Source organism: Rhinolophus sinicus, chromosome 2 (assembly GCF_057876585.1).
Source record: "Rhinolophus sinicus isolate RSI-liver-muscle chromosome 2, RSI-T2T, whole genome shotgun sequence".
NCBI lineage: Eukaryota > Metazoa > Chordata > Mammalia > Chiroptera > Rhinolophidae > Rhinolophus > Rhinolophus sinicus.
In genome coordinates this window covers 174,927,148-174,945,374 of record NC_142502.1, presented here as the reverse complement: position 1 = coordinate 174,945,374, position 18,227 = coordinate 174,927,148, and the positions used below count along the sequence as shown (strand labels likewise).

The 18,227-nt window shown below is 39.4% G+C and overlaps 1 protein-coding gene across 9 annotated transcripts in view; it reads left to right on the top strand.

Moving 5' to 3' along the window:
- NCOA1 (nuclear receptor coactivator 1) overlaps positions 1-18,227 on the top strand; it is a 216,280-nt gene that overhangs the window by 675 nt on the left and 197,378 nt on the right. Inside the window, exon 1 of one of the 9 annotated variants that reach the window (XM_088796263.1) lies at positions 141-444. The exons of the other annotated variants lie outside the window; for them this stretch is intronic. The gene's annotated coding sequence lies outside the window, so the exon portion shown is untranslated. Of the gene's footprint in view, positions 1-140; positions 445-18,227 lie in introns of those variants that run through there. 9 annotated transcript variants of the gene reach the window in all.

Below are 18,227 nucleotides of genomic sequence, written 5' to 3'. Positions count from 1 at the left end.
GGGGCGGGGAGCAGCTGGCGCCCCTCCGCCCCCTGCTCTCCTTTCTCTAGGTTCCGTTCCCCCTCCCACTTTCCCCGAGTTCTCCCTGGCCTCGCGCGGCTGGAGGGGGCGGAGGTCGCAGCTGTCACGGGCACCAGCTGGGGGCTGCGCCCGCGGAGGGAAATCGCTGCAGCAGCGACTTCTCTGCTCCCTTTCCCAGTTGCCCTAGTTAGCGCGGACAGGGCGAGCATCCGCGGAGGGTGCGCGAGGCTCGCGGCCGCCGGCCCGGCGTGGGGAGCGGCGCCCCGAGCCCGCTGGTGTTCCCCGCCGCCGAGAGGGGGAGCCGGAAGTCGGTGCGGGCGCCCCTCGGCTCCGGCGAGCGCGGTGACCTTGGCCGGCGGGTTAACCTCTCCGAGTCTCGCCTGCCTGGGCTGTGAAATGGGGATGACGATGGCGTGCCTTTCCGTAAGCGCAGTCTTCGACGGCGCTTCTTTTTACCCCGGCGCACTGTTTTTTTTGTTTGTTTTTTGTTTGTTTTTCTTCTTCTCCCGACAGGGGATTTCGGAGTGAGATTTTGCTGTTAGGGATAGGGTTTTGGTCCCCTTCCCAGGATTCTGTTGAAAGGACCTAGGAAAGGGAGCAAACATGTTGATTGCACGATTGGGAGGAGGGATAGGTTAATGGTCAGCGACAGAACTGGAGCCGTTCCCTAGTCTCTTGGAAGAAAAATGGAGAAACCGGACACCAGGGTCCCTAGTCCTTACTACCCAGCTTTGGTTTCTTCCTTTTTTTTAAAAATGTATGTATGTACGTATGTATATGTATGTATGTATGTATGTATGTATGTATGTATTTTAAGCAGTCATTCCCATGGGCTAGGCGCTGCCTGGGCTGACAGTGTTAGAGGGAGACGGAGGGTTTAACAATAAAGCCTGTGTGTGTGTGTGTGTGTGTGTGTGTGTGTGTGTGTGTGTATGTGTATGTAACAAGGACAGTGGCTGCACGGTGCTGTGGCTGCAGAGTTTGGTGGGGAGGAAAACTTTAAGATGAAGCTCTTTTAGCCTTTGTGCTTGGTTCTCCTCATTCATTGTAGAGGCGTTGAAGAGGCAGGTGTCCTTGTGAAGAAGGTGACATTTTTTCTTTTGAGACGGTGAATTTTTAATGTCGAGTGTGAGGATGGCGAATGAAGGGTTCTTGAGTGAATAGCAGTCCCAGCACCCTCTGTGGATGCCCAGAGTAATCTCTGTGGCGATGATTTGTAAGGGCTGAGGCTTACACTTCAGCGATTAAGAAATCTTCAAGTGTCTGTGTAAGAAATTGCTGTGCGGAAGCCTAGATTATATTTGACTCATGAAGGAATGGATTTCAAGGGTTAAATTTGTTTGAGGTGTGTCTCCTCTTCTGGAATTGGTTGGAGGTTTGTCTCAAAAAAAAAAAAAAAAAAAAAAAATGTTGGCCAAAGGGGCCTCACAGCTTATTTCACAGAAGCTATGATGTAGTAGGAAGGGGGTCAGATTTCTTCATGTTGAGAATAATGTGAAAAGAAAGCATTTGCTTGGATCTTTTGGCTCTTCAACTAGAAATAGTTTTGGGTTAAAGGTAGCACTGGGGTGTGATTCAGCTTAATAAATGGGCATTCTTTGAACTATTTGTTATAAACTAGATTCAGTTGGAAGTGTTTCTATTTTATCTCCTGTACTTTGTGGAAAGATATAATTTGGTTTTACGAACTAGTGTCTAAAATGTTTTCCCTCCATTTCTTATTCAGACTTGATGCTTTGGGAACAGTGGATCAAAAAGGGGGACTGAATAGAGAATCTGTGGTTTGAAGAGAAAATTCAGGGGTGCCGCTTATAAGAATAGGTGTTTGGTTTGATTTTTGTAGACATTTTGCACAACTATTTTATTTCATTTATTTAACTCACAATAAAGTTTGGTTTTTAAGGTGCAAAACTTGAATTTTAAATAATTTATAGTTAATCTGTCTCTCATTTCTTTCTGAGAACATCTGTAGGATTGTGTCTGTTAAACTGCTTTTTGTGTGGTTTAAGCCAAGGGCATACTTTATAGATCTGCATTTTTGGGTAAGTGGTTTTATTGGAAAAAGTGCCTGGTGGAGCTAATGGTGATTGTTCCACTTAAACTGGGATTATATAGACAATGCATTTTCCTCCCTATTTCTGCCAATATTTGTTTTTCTTTCTCCCTCAATTCCAGAGTTTCATTTCTAGAAATCTAGGCTTGAAACAGAAGCAACAGTTTGTATAATCCCAAGAATTTGCTTATGCCAGGAAGCTGTAAGGGTAGCGCGAAGTGGGTGTGATATAAAGATACTGCTACTACTTAAGACATTTAAGTGTAGAGGGAGTCTAGGGTCAAACTTTAATTTTTGTTGAATTTCCTGTTTTCTATTTATGTGGTAGTCTTTTGGTGGATAGAGGATTGGGTTGCTCGCTTGCTGACTGGTACGTATTGTGAAAGCGCTGGCAAAATTTCATGCTTTTGCTCTATAGGGAAGGGTAGTAAACAAGCCTAAATAATTTAAAGATGTTCCCAGGATGGAATGTTCTCTGCATGTACTCTAGATCCTGCTAATCTAGTGATCGGTCTTCACCAGGACTAAATGTTGAGCAAGTGATGAGGGTGGTGTAGAGGTGCTGAAAGGGAAGAGAGGATAGGATATTGGACAGTCCTTGAAAATCTTTTCACTGTTGGACGTATCTCAGAATGTGATTTATAATTGGTTTTTAAGAACACTTCAATTTCACATACCTTCTCTTAACTACTACGTCTGTTCCTTACTTTAGTTTGTCTTTTCCCCCCATCCTCCACGGGCTCCACATTGTTTGAATATGTTGCATATCTTACGGAGTTGTTGGCTTTAAACCATATGGCCTAATGTAGCCTTCATTTTACAGCAAGTGTGGGAGGTCAGTACAAGTACACACCATCAGTTAGAACCCCCCATGTCGTGGGGTGCAGGAGATCCCCAGGATGCTCAGTGTTGTCTTGGCAGTGATTTTTGCCTTCTGCATCTGATAATGCACAGGAATTCTCAGAGGGCCATCCACTACTTTCATGGCAGAAGTCCAAAAACATGTAGTGGGCTCCTTTTTACATTCCCTGCAAATATCAGGCATGGAGGGAGTATGGGATTGGATGAAATACATGTGTTTCAGGAGTTGAATGACAGAGCATTATATCTAGTCTGGTCTGCAGAACTGTTCAAATTTCTCCCCACCTCGTACAGCTTTCATACATACTTGGACAGACTAGGCATTAGGGAAGGATTTCTTTATTGCTTCTGTCCCAGGTTAACCAGTAGCTTAGCCCTTGGTCACTGGTCACTGAGGATAGGCCTCGTGGTCTCTGACCTTTTTTCTTACCATAAGAGGTAAGGTCTATTCCTTTCAAGCCTTCCTTTTCCCTTCTTTATATTTCAGTTAGACTTTGTGCCTTTCTCTCAACATAGGAGTCGAGATCATAAAATGGCCTGAGTGCAACCAGGTACCATTCTTGGTTGTTTAGTTTAAGAAGGAGGTACAAGGTTTTTTTCCTGTCGTTTAGTTCTGGGCAAAGTTTTCATGGGTACACAGTATTTGGGTTAATATAGAGTCTAGAAATGACACTTTATGCAGGATACGTGGTTGAACAAGAGAAATTATTACAAAACACTGACAACAACATGTAAGTCCAATTCTAGAAGTACAAGTAGAGTGGGTTGTTGTATCCCTGTTTCCTCCCCCGTACGCCCATCTGCAGCACAGTATTTTTGAGGCTTCTTGAAGTGACAGGCTTTTAGAAGAGCTTAATGTAGTTTTCCTATTTCAAAGATAAATGGCTTATGCCAAAACAGAAGCTATAGTCACCCAAGGAGCTGTGGAGACTTGAAATCACTCCGTGTAGTCACCCTCAATCTTTGATATGTTTTGATACAATCACTCCCTATGGGTATATTTCAGTGTGGAGGGCGGGGAAGTTTGGCTTTACTGAGAAGTCTTGGACCTGCCGCACTGGGAAATGACAGACCAGACTGGTAACAATAGGTGCAAGCACAGAGGTGAAATACACCTATTAACAGGAGTCTACACCAGAATTCTAATAACCCTGGACTATCCAGTGTTTCCATAGTGATATTTCATTTTTGTGTAGTTTTGAAGCAATTTTAAAGCTTCTTTTGGAAGTGGAGGTTTGACTTCAGATAGAGGGGATCGTGTCCTGATCTTCCAGATACTTAGTAGATATGCGTATAACCTTGGGCAGTAATTTAACCACATTAAACCTTAGGTTTTCATGTTTAAAATTGGAATAATGCACTGACCCTCATATTGTTGTGATCTTTAAGTTAACTTACTATATTAAGTAACATGATATGTTTAGCATAATGATTGGTACATAGTTAAGACTTTAATACTTACATTTCCGTAACTTAAGCACATCACTATCTAGTCCATCACCAAATTCTCTGATTCTTTCTTTTGCAATTTCTTGGATTTCCCCCTTTATTCCGGACTCCTATCGATATAGTGCTCCTGTCATTTTGCACGTGGGGTAATGAATGTCACCTCAACTTTGTAGGCCTGAGTTTCTTTATCATAAAATGAGCATATTGGTCTGATTTTACATTTCTTCTTGTGCTAAAATTTTATGATTTGTAGGTTTATAGCTGCTTGCCTGCTTGCCTGCATGTCTCTAATTCATCCTACATGGTAATGCTGAAAAAATTTCTTTCTAAAATGTTTTTTGATGTTATTGTTTTTAGTGGAGACACTGTGGACAAATTTATCAAATAAATCATTTAAACTGTTCTTCTGGTTTCTCATTCCAGAAAATTTGCTGCCGATGGCATATGCAGAAATGCTTTGTAAACCGTAAAGAGCTACACAAGTGAAGAAAGTATTATAATCACCTGTAGATATCTTCTTTGATTTTACATGTTTCATTTTCTTTATTTAAATTGTATTTCCTTTTCCTTTATCTCTTGACCTTCAAACACAGAGTCAAAGCTGATATGTTTTCTAGAAAGCTTGATTTTTATCACTCCTTTAGGATCAGTTACTCAGTTTGTTCTATATACTTCTTCCTTCCTGTCTTCTTTTTTTCTTTTTTTTGGAATTTTTTTTAATTATTTATTTATTTTTTTTTTGTTATTGGGGAAGGGGAACAGGACTTTATTGGGGGAGCAATGGTCAAATTGTTGTTCTTTCAATCTTAGTTGTAGGGGGTTCTGTTCAGCTTCAAGTTGTTGTTCTTTCAGTCTTCGTTGTGGAGGGCGCAGCTCAGCTCCAGGTCCAGTTGCCGTTGCTAGTTGCAGGGGGCACAGCCCACCATCCCTTGCGGGAGTCGAACCGGCAACCGTGTGGTTGAGAGGACAGGCTCCAACCAACTGAGCCATCCGGGAGCTCAGCGGCAGCTCAGCTCAAGGTGCCGTGTTCAATTTTAGTTGCAGGGGGCGCTGCCCACCATCCCTTGCGGGAGTCGAGGAATTGAACTGGCAACCTTGTGGTTGAGAGCCCGCGCTCCAACCAACAACTGAGCCATCCGGGAGGCAGCTCAGCTCAAGGTGCCGTGTTCAATCTTAGTTGCAGGGGGCAGAGCCCACCATCCCTTGCGGGACTTGAGGAATTGAACTGGCAACCTGGTTGAGAGCCCACTGGCCCATGTGGGAATCGAACCGGCAGCCTTCGGAGTTAGGAGCACGGAGCTCTAACCGCCTGAGCCACCGGGCCGGCCCCCTTTTTTTCTTTTTGAATGAAACTCTCTTTTTAGTGGATGTCGAATTGGTTTTCCTAATTAGATCGAGAAATCCTTGAGTTGATGTGAACTACAACATTTGGAGTAAAGTGTCTTTAATGATAAGTTAGGACAACCTCCCTAATATTACAGATGAGAAGATTAAAGCCAGACATATGTAGTCATTTTCATGGGTCATGTATGTAGTGGCATTATTTGGGCAAGAACCCAGGTATTTGGCTTCTAGGCTTCTTTATGAGAGTTATTTTTCGTATTTGAAGGTTATTAGAAAGAGATTTAAAATTTTAAGAATTCTAGTGAGATTTTGAGTAATGTATAAGCTGGGAGGAAAGGAGTATTTTCATTTTTTGGCCAAAAATTGACTGAAATATTGTAATAAGGAATTAATTAAGGAAATAAAACGGCTCCTGGAGAGAAATGTCTGCCTTTCTTATAGGGCCCTCATTCCGAGTCAGCAAATTCTTATTGAGTGCTGTCTCTGAGACACTGGACTCGGGTACTGTGCTTGCTCTGCATATTACATTTTAAAAACAAGGAAACAAGGCTCAGGGAGGTTAAATGACTGGTGTAAGATTGCACAGCTTGTAGGTGTTAGGGATGACACTTGAGTCCAGGTCTTTTGACCTGAAATCACAAGTACACCTTTAAATTGGCTTCTCTCCTAGCATGTTTGCCACACTTGACCACACTGTAGCCCCTTTTTTCCTTTCTGGACTCTTTCTGTTTTGTAGAGTTGCAGGGCAACTCCTACAGTCTCACTGCTTTCTGATGACCCAGGAACCATATGTACCAGTTACTTAATGAAAGTGTCACTTTAAGATTTTTGTGCTCTTTCTGATCTCACCTTTGTACTTTAGTAATGTTGATTCTTTGATGCTTCTGTCTAGGTAAGCTTATCTTTGAATGGTTGGTTTTGGATTCTTAGCAATAAAATACTGCCTCTCAAGTTTTGTTAGTATTTAAAGTTTAGGGTTTTGTTTGGTTTTTTTCCATTTGGAATAAATTGCTTGGTCATTCTCTGTTTCTACTTGTATTTTGAATGGTTGCTCTTACTCTGATAGCTTTAATATATTACATCTTACAATTTTGGTTTGCCTGTATGGTTAAAATATTTACATGCTTTATTATCAAGCATAGATTCAATTAACAGAAGATAATGCTATTGTGAACATATGTATGTTTATGTAAAGATAACATACCATATTTGGCCAGATAGTTGAAGGATGAAATGTCCTTCCTTTTTGAAGGTACCTGTATGTGTAATACTGGCTTTACTTTAGTAAGTTTGGAGGAAACAAGGGAAAAGTTACTTGTTCTGCAAAGTAAGTTGTAACTCTCCATTTCAGATAATACAGGAAGTCTGTAATTGAATTTCTAAGTAGTCACTCAATCATTCATTCAAGACATAGTTATATGAGTACTTACTTTGTTCAAGGTGCTGTGTTGTTAAAAGATAGGGGAGTTAAATGATAAGATATAGATCCTGTTTTTAAGGAGATTATGACCCAAGAGAGGTGAGAAGACGAACATACAAATACCTGTAATACTAATTGAATGTGATGAGTGCTACGGTATGAGAGCGGTACTGAAACAGTACTTTGAAGATTCAGAAAAAGGGAGCAATTCTTTTCCTTTGAGGGAGATCAGGCCAAGTTTCACGGAGGGCTTGGTTGTGGACGAGAACGTTGAAGGCAGGGGATGATTTCTACATGAGTGAGGGTGAGGAGAGCCGTCTATTCAGGAAGATTAAATAGCAAAGATGAAAGGAAAGAAAAGCTTGGGGTTATTTAGGGAGTAATGAAGGGGGAAAGTGCAGGGAGGATTGTGACACCTGCTGAAGTGGGGGAGGGAACCAGACATTCTAGGTGCAGTAGAAAGACACTGAAGGATTTTAATGGAGGGAGGTGGCGGCCACAGTGAAGTATGTAGATCCGAATGAAAATGAGAAATGTCAGTTTTCCAAAGTTTTCCAAATTTATGTGGATCTTTTTTTGACAGTTTTTACATCCCCAATTTTATATTTTCATAGTTTTTGAAATGATCCTGTATGTAAGGCTTACCACACTGGGAACTTATTCACTAATTATTATGTATATTTGAGAACAGACTGTTTTTTTGATAGAAGTTATTACAAAATCTTTTCCCCTGGCTTATACTTTTTTTTTTTTTAAAGCAGTAGCTATTTTTTTTAAACAGTGTATTATCATTTGGCATTCTTAAGAAGATGCAGTGGACTTGTTTTTTAAAAGTGTGAAAACATCTCCTTATATAAATATACGAGTATATTATGGTGTAAGTGAGGTTGGTCATGCGGGTTGAAAGTCCCTGGCTCTCAATATAGTTCATGAATTATTTTACTGATTTATTTATGCCCTGCCATGTTCCAAAAAGGATTTAAAGCAGGCTATGTCATGAAGAGTCTTGGACCTTGTTCCACCCGGTCTATTATTTGACTGAACCGCTGGCCCACATTATACTGAGGGAACAGTGTCGAAGACAACTGGTATCACGGAATGTGTTGCTACCAAACTGGTAGTAATACAGAGATGGATACAATTCGTGTCTTTTGCCAAACTGGTAGTAATTCAGAGATGGATACAATATAATTAGAGTACCTTTAAAGATAATTCCTTTAAACTTTGATAGCATGCAAGGGAAATGAGTTGGAAGGCACTGATGAGAACTTTGCCCTTGGGAGCCCAGGCGCATTTAGAGCAGTGGCCTTTACAGTAGGCTTTACATAAAGTCATCTGGGAAATGGGAGAAATATTTGAGGTCTGTAAGGAAGTTTCTTTACCTTCAGTCTCTTGTGAGGTTTTACAATTTATAGGGGCGTGGGTAATTGGATTTTTGGAATCAATGTTTTAAATAGTAGACTTTTAACATATTTTGTATTGCAGTAGGGAGTCACCATGGATATCTTTTGTATAGTATTTCATAGAAGTTAACTGGTCATCTTGAGGCAAAGGACTTAAGAATTGTCTAACTTAAAGATGACTTACTCATTTGTCTTTCACAAAAACACACGTCTCAATTTGCTGACATTTTCTGTGACAAGCGGATGTGAGGAGTATGCTACCTAGTAGATATTTGTTTTTATTAAATTTATTGAGGTGATGTCTGTTAGTTAAATTATACAGGTTTCAAGTGTACATTTCTATAATACATCATCTATCCATTGCATTGCATGTTCACCACTCAGTCAGTTCTCCTTCGATCACCATGTATTTGACTGCCTTTACCCTTTTCTATCAGGTATTTATGAAGAATAGACCTACTTACTTAATCTGTCTCTGTCTCTCTGGGATGATGGTAAGTTCTTAACAGTGACTTAAAAAGTAACTACCTTCAAAAACAAAATAAAATTCAGTGTTATGGAGAGAGGTTATTGAAAATGGATATTTGGAACTATATCCATCATTATTGGATTTAACTGCTGAAAATAATGTGTTAACTTTAAGAATGTTCATACACACACACACACACACACACACACACACACGTATTTATATTTGAACTTGGAAACAAAATTTTCTAACCTGTATAAAAACCTTGTAAAGGAGAAATTTTAGTTATGATCCCATTTGCTGAAAATATGAAAAGCAATACCATCTGGTTAGTTGGTAGTGAGAACAACTGATTGTAATGAAGAAATGTAGAAATGCACTAGTTGAATTTTAGCAAAAGTATTTGCATAAATGGTGAATGGGATCGAAAATTGAATGTTATGTTTTATTCAGTGCAACAAGTGACGCAAGTCGTCCCTTTGGTTTTACTCATCTTTGTGAAGCCCATTTTTTGGCTATGATCACCAATTAAAATAAAATTAAATAGTTATTTATTATAAAAATGAACTGAATTTAGAACTAGACTTTCAAGTTGCTGTATTACAAAATGTGAAAACAAAATTAGAAAATCACAAAGCATGTTCTATCACATTACTCTCACCAAAAATAGTGGTATAATAACTTTCTAATAGGTATTAGGTAGAGTACAAAGCTATGTCATCAATAAGTAAAAGAAATGTTTAAAAATTGTTTATTTTATTATAATATTTTAAAATTTCATTTTTGCCCATGCTTTATAAGGTACGTAATATATTGGTCTGGTGTGCAATGTATGTAAATTATAAATAAATATACATATATGGCTTCCTATTCAAAAACTTTTTAACTGTGGGGTATAGAATAAAAATGGTTATGACTGTTTTATAGTAAGGGTTCTTCACTAAGAATGGACTAAGAGTCTCTAGATATGCTTTAGGGAGTTTGTGAACATTCTGAAATTATAAGTAAAATTTTGTGAGTCAATGCATTTCTCTGGGGAAAGTGTCTGTAGCTATTACCAAATTCCCAAAAGGGTCCATGACCTCCCAAAGGTTAAGAAACTCTGTTGTTAAAGATTGGGACCTCAATAACTCCATTCATCCAGTCCTACCCTCTTGCCAAGTTTAATGGATGTATCTGATGTCATTACTCAAGCCTGCAGGATGCCTGGATTTGCAGTCTGCTTTTCCATTTGGCAATAGATGTGATTGCAATGCCTTTGGCCTTTACAGATGTTTGAGCTCTATTTGTTGCATAACTACCTGGCCGATTTTATATATCATTTCCCACCTCTGCTATATATCATTTATATATCATTTCCCACCTCTGCTCCCCCAAACCCCAATAAAAAAGACTGTACCTTTTGTATGAGTGTGAAGATTGGAATGTATACGTGTATAGAAGAGCCTGGTATCAATTCAAGTATAGGGAGACCCTGCTGGGTAGGCTGGAATTCACAGTTGCTGTGCTTTTAACCTCTTTCTAGCATCTGTATCTCAGCTTTCTAGAGTCTTAGGGTCTGATTTGACATATGCTAAAAAAACAGTTTTCAGTTTCTCTCAGCTCCTTGGGTTTGCTCTGTCCGTCCCCCCCCCCCCCCCCCATCGTTCTAATTTAGCCTACTTACTGCAATAGTATCCAAAGTGGTCTCAGTGTCCCCAGGGAGTTCCTTCTTCAGTTTGTCCTAAATTTTGTTTTGGAATGATCATTGTAATTTTTACTTTCATTGCGTTACTTTGCTTAAAAACCTTCAATGGCTCCTCATTACTGTCAAGATAAAGTTGTTCCTTAGCCTGGCATTTAAAGCTCTCCAATGTCTGGCACCAATCTGCTTTTCTTGTCTCATTTCCCACTCGTCTCCCCCAATAAGCTGTTCAAAATAAAATTGTCAGTTTACTGTCCCCTAAACATTCCTTGGGCCTGTTTCCACCCCTTTATATATTCCTTTCCCTAGAATGTTCTCCCTTATCCTAGTTTATACTTCCTGAAATTCTACCTGTTCTTTAATGCTCAGCTCAGATTCCACCTTGCTTTTTAAGAGTTCTGACTAAAATTTGAAAGAAATCTCTTCCTTTTGTGAATTCTTAATTTTTATTTTCCTTATTATTCGTTTGATACTTTATACTACCTTGCAGTGTGCGGAATTTTTTGTTTTCATGTATCCTATCTCCCAAATCAGGGTATGAGAGTGGCGAAATATATGTCTTATATTTTGTCCTCTGCAATGTCTTACACGTGTAGAATTAAATTGGCAAGTCATATTGATTAAATCATAATGCTACTTATTAATGTGGAGAAATAGACCTTTTTTGTATGTGTGCCCGGAACACTTATACATAACATCTAGGGATTCTCTTTCCCCTTTTCAGGGTATTTGGGAAATTGAGTTGGAAATCAGCTATTGCTTGGAGAACGTGTAGTCCTACAGCATAAGAGGTTGGCTGTTAAGGACTTGGTTCAAGTTTGGGGAAGCCTGGTGACTTGTTATTCTCCAGTAGAGAAGTCCACCTGCCATGGAGGACAGGAAAACTTGGGTTCCTTCTTCTCTCTTCTTAGCCATGCTGCAAACACACATTCCAGACGTCTTGAAGACTATTGCACGTTTAAATTTTTCATACATTCTTCTCCATAAAAGAAATTTTTATTAAATACTTGTGTTTGAATGGTAATATGGGGCACCATGAAGTTATATCTTAGGGTTTCTGCCTTTCAAGGAGATTATAACCGCCATAATCAGTCTCATTTGCTTTCAATCATACATGAATTTAAAAATAATATAAAAGATGTCATATGGGAGTATATAACTAGGTTAGTTGCTAACTGAGATATGTGGAAACTCCTCTAGCATTTACTGTTTTTAGTACTCACTTGAAATTTATTTATCATGTATACTTGTTTCTGTTTTTGCATGTGTCTTTTTCCACCGACCACATTGTACATTATAGAAGGTAGAGGCTATTTATTATACTACTAGTTATGTGCCAATACCACAGTGCTGTTACGGTGCTTTATCCACAGTATACATACATAAGTGTGTTACTGATCATGCCTTGGAGCCTAGCATGGTCTGGGTAGGCTTCCTGGAGGAAGTGGGATTTGAATTAGATTTGTAGGATTTGGAGTGATGCTTATAGCCTAGTCCCATGAACTTGATAAAAGGGTTCTATGTGTGAAAATAATAAAGTGCATTTGGTGCACTGCCTGGAACGTGGAGCCTCTGTGGTTACTGTGCCTTTGGAAGTGACCCACCTCACTTCCTCTTATAGCCCGATATAGTCAGGGCACTGCTTACGGGGTTAGGAAAGGCTGGTAAGAACAGGAGTACTGGGTGAGCTGTACCTGTCTTTGCCTCACCAAAGCAGAATTGCTTTCTTTAGAGGGATGACTATCAGAATCAGTAGGGCCTGCCTGGAATCAGTGAAATAAAGGGGAGTTGGTTTTGTGTGTCAGTCTAAATGGGATTTTTATTACTAAATTTATTTGTGAAAAAGAACTTGTAGCGCTAAATGGTAGTGCGTGGGACAATTAAAGGAGAAATTTTACTAATGTCTCTAGGGGTTAGTATTTATATAAATTGTTTTAGTTTAGATGGTTTTGCTACCATCTTTTTAAAAAATTTATTGTGTTTTTTATATTAGTTTCAGGTGTACAAAACAACATAATGATTAGACATTTACACCCCTCACAAAGTTGTAATCCCCCTAGTCTACTACCCCTCTGACATCATATATAGCTGTTACAATTCCATTGACTATATTCCCTATGCTGTACTTTACATCCTGTGACTATATGTGTATGCACACACACACACACACACACACACACACACACATAATTGACTATATATATATTATATAATTGAATATGACATTCAGCATCATTCTACTTGAGCTTCAGGTGTCCAGTGCAGTGGTCCGGCATCTACACAATCTATGAGGTAATCCCCCTGATAGTCTAGTACCCGTCTGGCACCCTACATAATCTTTACAACATTATTGATTATGTTCCCCATACTGTATTTCACATCCTCATGACTATTTTGTGACTGCCAACTTATATTTACTGATCCCTTCATCTTGTCCCCCAACCCCCCAGTCCTCCCTCCCGTCTTTAGATATTTGAAACAGGTGTAAAGTGATTGGCTTCAGTAAAACTAATCCAGAGCTTTTCTACAAATATTATTTGGCTGGTAAGATTATGGGGTGAGAAAAGTGAGGGAGAGTATGAAGGTACTTTCCGATACTGTTGGAGACCTTTTGCTGTCTGAGGATTTCATCAAATTTCTTCTTAGGTTCCTGGAGGTCTTCTTCCTCCCTCATCAACATATTGTTAAATAAAATCTGCTCTCTCCAGTTTTCACTTGTCTTTTAATGTTTGGTTTGATAAGGACTGGACTCCTGGGTGGTGGTTACAGTGCTGGCCAAGTTTGCAGGACCAGGAAGCCCAGGTCCTTATTTATACACGAGACTTATTCTTTCCCCAGTTTTATTTCTGTAGTCATCAACCCTCAACTGTTTAGAACTTAGGCTTTCTTTTTGACTGCATTCCAATAATTTTCTCCTTTGAAAATTAAAAAATAAACCATATACATAATACATGACTATATTCTAATAACAAATTCAAAGAAATGGAAGTAGTATATAGAATTAAAAGGTGAAAGTCTGTGTAGTGAATTATGTGGTAGCTATTAATTTAGGCTGTCTAGTGTGCCCTCCCCCATTTCAGGTGAGAGTGTGCTCTTGGCCAAGGGACAGGCGTGTGATCCATGCTCGGTCTGTCATCATTCACCATCTTTGGGCACAGTCAGTGCTGCAGGATGGCCATATGATCAAAGCAGGTTCAGATCTGTTCCTGGAGATCGAAAAATAGATGTTGGATGAGGGACAGGCTCATTCCATTGTTGTAATTTGCAGTTCCCTGACTATTGGTAAAGGCGATTATCTTATCAGGTGTTTATTGTGTATTGGATTCCCTCCCCAAGTCTTATTCATATTTGTTTGCTTTCCTTGTGGAATGCTTGTCTTTTTTATTGCTTCCTAGCCATATATGCTTATGATGTAGTTGTGTTTATACTAACTAGGAATGGGCTTGGTGGCCACCTGACTCTGCTCCCTAGTTATTTCAAAGAGAAAGATATGAGATATCTACTATTCCAAATCCAAAATCCACAACATATATTTTTTAACAGATATCCCTGGACATTTAATTGGTTTATATTCTAATAACTTTATGTAGCTGCCCAATTCATTTAGTTAGCTCAGAGGTACATGTCTCAGTTGGATGCTCTTTGGATGCTTAATTGAGGTAATTTTATGGCTGAGATAAATGTTGGGAAGCTCATGTTTTGAGAATTTTCCCGGTCAAAATCATTGTGACTATATTGAATAGTCTAGCACTTTGGAACTCAATTGGCAGTTTGTTTATTGGTGTAGAATCAGAACCACTTTCAGGGGGAAATTATGGCCTTATAAGAAAATGCTTTCTTGACTCACCTCCATGGAGAGGTAGGTTGGCTCCATACTTAGACATCTTTAGTGGTTAGGTTCCCCAGTTTTCATAAAGGGACATTAACCGGGTTCTGCACTTGATGGACTGTAAACGTATATAGTCTACATGTAGTTGTCAATATAGAACAGCTTCATTCTAGCAAGTATGTATCCACTTACTTTGCTTCCAAATTCTTATTAAACACCTAGTAGTAGTCAGAAACAGTGCTCTTTGAGAATTGCTGAAATAAACACATTCAGTACATTGCTCTAGAAACAGTTTTACTCGGATCAAGCCAGAATACCAGAGAGTTCTGTATTTTGATTGCACTGTTTTAGACTGGGGTAGAATTACTTTTACAGAATTGTTATTTGGTGTAATGCAATCAGCCTTTATTGAGGGCCATTAAAACAAACAGCTTTATAAAATTCACCACTCCTCTTATTGTAGAATTCTTGTGAGGATATTATCTCCTTGATCTCAGTGCCCTTGTCGATGCTGTTGTAACTGCTGCTACTACTGTTCTACTGTTACTGTTAGCAGCTGATCTGCAGACTAAGACTGAATACAAAATGAGCTAATAGTTGATGGACAAATGCACTTTTAGATGAAGGCAAGTGCTTTTGCCCAATGGGAGACACTGTTTTATGGATGAGGGATTGTGTAATGGTTAGGAGTATGGGCTCTGGAGCCAGATTTTCTGGGCTTGAATCCTGGCGCTGCTGATTCCTAATTGTGTATTACTTAACCTTTTGGTGCCTCAGTTTTCTCAGCTATAAAATGGGGATGATAATTGTACCTACCTCTACCATGTTGTTTTAAGAATTTTGTGACTTTAAACATACAAAATACTTAGAACATACTTGACCCAGGACAAGTGCAATGAAAATGAGCTGCTGTTGCTTTCTTCCCCCATTTCTTAGAACTTTAGTAAGATACACATAACAAAATTTGCCATCTTAACCATTTAAAAAATTTTTTTTAAATAAATTTTATTGGGGAATATTGGGGAACAGTGTGTTTTTCCAGGGCTCATCAGCTCCAAGTCATTGTCCTTCAATCTAGTTGTGGAGGGTGCAGCTCAGCTCCAAGTCCAGTCGCCGTTTTCAATCTTAGTTGCAGGGGGCGCAGCCCACCATCCCATGTGGGAATTGAACCGGCGACCTTGTTGTTGAGAGCTCGCAACTGAGCCATCCGGCTGCCCCTCCGGAAGCTCAGTGGCAGCTCATTGTCTTCAATCTAGTTGTGGAGGGCACAGCTCACTGGTCCATGTGGGAATTGAACTGGCAACCCTGTTGTTCAGAGCTCGCGCTCTAACCAAGTGAGCCATCTGGCCGCCCCACCATCTTAACCATTTTTAAGTGTACAATTCAGACTGCTATTGTTTTTATCACCGTTATTATTAGAACCCATGTAGTAATTTTTTTTCCAGATCTTGGTACCAGGAAAAGCTGTGTTTCCTTTGACCTGCTGGTTTGTTTGTATTACATAGTCGTCATGACTCTTGTAACCTGTGGTATTTCTGTCTTTGCAAGGGAGCTCAGAGTCAAATGTGCAGCCCTTCCCTTACAACTGTATCGGACCTTGTGGCATATAGCTTGTGGGGTAAATTTACGTCTGACTTCATCTTATTTTCATCCCTCATTTTCTCTTTGCCCCAATCTCATCATATTTTTCTTTTTAATTCTAATACACTCTGTGAGCTGTCTCAAATCCTTTTTAGAATAATATGGAAATAAACAAGTAGTCTTCATTATAGCATGTGCCCATGTTAAGATTTCAGTTTAATTTTCATTTAATTTACCTTAAGTTGGCTGCTTCTTGCTAGGGAAGTACTATAATTTTCATTGATACCTCAAATCTTATCATAGGATGGGTTACTTCTGGGGAGGTTACTTTTGACAGCTGATTCTGTTAAGGGTGTCAGTTTTATTTTAAGCTTTAATTACAAAAGTGTCTCTTCTTGACTTGTTGTTTGTTTTTTCCCTTGACCTTTGCTCCAGCTATCTCTCTCTTTTTTTCCCCCTAATGCATCTTTTCTTTTTAAAACATTTTTTTATTAGTTTCAGGTTCATAAAACAATGTAATAGTTAGACATTTATCATTTATATCCCTCACACTGTGACAACCCCCTCTCCCCATCCACTACCCCTCTGACATCGCACACAGCCGTTACATTTCCACTGTCTCCATTCCTAATGCTGTCCTCCGCTTCTTGTAACTATATATGTGTGTGTATATATATCTATATATAAACTTGTAGTTGACATCCATTATTGTTCAGCTTCAGCTTCAGGTGTACAGTGCAGTGATCAGGTATCCACATCATCCCTGAGGTGGTCTCCCTAATGGGACAAGTGTCCATCGGATACCCTACAAAATCTTTACAACATTATTGATTACATTCCCCGAATTGATTTTCATAATCCCGTGGCCATCTTGTGGATACTGACTGTGCTTTATAATCCCTTCACCTTCCCCTTATCCCCATCCCCCCTCCCATCTAGCAACCCTCAGTTTTTCCTCTATGTCTCTGAGACTATTTCTGATTAGTTCATTCATTTATTCTTTTCTTTAGATTCCACATATAAGTGAGATCATATGGTATTTGTCTTTCTCTCTCTGACTTCTTTCACTTAGCATAATGTTCTCTAGGTCCATCCATGTTGTTGCAAATGGTAAGATTTCCTTCTTTATGGCTGCGTAATACTCCATTGTGTAAATGTACCAGTTTCCTAATCCAATTGTCCACCGACGGGCATTTCAGTTGTTTCTATGTCTTGGCTGTTGTGTATAGTGCTGCATGCTCCGGCTGTCTCTTGTAGATTTTTTTGGGAGGGGGAGGAGGATCATTTTAAGAACTTGTAAACCCTTAGTCTTTAAAAGTACTCTTCAGAATAGGACTTTTATCACAGATGTAGCACAGGCAGAGTAAAGGCTATTTGTGTTAGTGTCTTTCTTTTAGAATCCAGAATACTAATTTATTGATTTACAAGGGAAAAAAGGAAGTGTCCCAAAGCCTAAAATATTCCCGAATATTCTGGTTCTATCTGTAGTCTCTCCCCAAGCAGATGTACACAGTGCTGATGCTATTGCCTTTGTTTTGGAGGGGGGAGACTGAAAAATTTTTTTGATATCAGGACTGATCGAAATGTCTTTTAAGTATTTTTTTAATTCGTAGATTCATTCTTCTCATTTTGTTCCCTTGCAATTTATCTGTTAAATAACCTGGTTTCGTCCTGTAGAATTTCTTGCAGTCTCACTTTCAGTTTAGTTTAACAAGTTTCTCTACCCTCTATATTCCCTGTAAATTGGTAGTTTGATACAGAAGCTTGATTAGAGTTTAATTGGGGGGGAGACAGAAGGCTATAGACGGTATTAGGAGACAAATACGGTGCCTACGTGTCTTTTTGTGACGTTAGCAGCTATAGCAATAGTTGGTATTGCTATTGGCTTTTGATTCTTAAAATCCTGAAGTGATCACCATGGTGTCGAGATGAGAATGGGGAAGCATTTCTTGAAATGGTAGAGTCTGCTGCTCTGTGCAGGTAGGACTCTTGGTGACCATTTGAGAATGAAGCAGTTCTGTGTGGAATCAAAGAAGACCTAGGTTTCAGTCTTCACTGCCTTGTTTAAGAGCTGTTTGATCTTACATAATTAACAGCAGCAACAACAACAATA